The following is a 525-nucleotide window of genomic DNA, read 5'->3' on the forward strand; positions in this document are numbered from 1 at the left end:
ACTCCAGTCTGGGCGACAGAGTGAGACTCCAACTCAAAAAAAAAACAAAAAAAAACAGTAAGTATCATTGTTTTGTAGTTTTAAAATGCAAATGAAATGAGTGGTAGTATGCTCCATGTATTCTGCAGCCTATTTTTCATCACACATTAGGTTTTGGAGATTTATCTGTTATTGTTGCATGAACATCTAGGTCTTTGACTTTTATGTTTTATTTCATTGTACAGATAAACTAGTTTGTTTGCCCTTGTGCCTGTTGAAAAATGGTAATTTTGTTCCTAGTTTTTTTCATATTGCAAACCAATTTGCCAGAAACTCCAGCACATAGATTCTTACACCCATGTAAAAATTTACCAAGAAGCCGAACTGTTGAGTCAAAGGGTATGTACATATTCAACTTTTCCAGAAATTTTTAAAGTACTCTTTAAAGTAGTTGGACCAGTTTGCACTCCAACTAACAGACAGTATATGAGAGGTCCCATTTCTCCTTACTGTTACATATAGCTTTTCTATTCGTCAAACTAATGG

Source organism: Carlito syrichta, unplaced genomic scaffold (assembly GCF_000164805.1).
Source record: "Carlito syrichta isolate Samal-C Ts95f unplaced genomic scaffold, Tarsius_syrichta-2.0.1 Scaffold302302, whole genome shotgun sequence".
Lineage (NCBI taxonomy): Eukaryota > Metazoa > Chordata > Mammalia > Primates > Tarsiidae > Carlito > Carlito syrichta.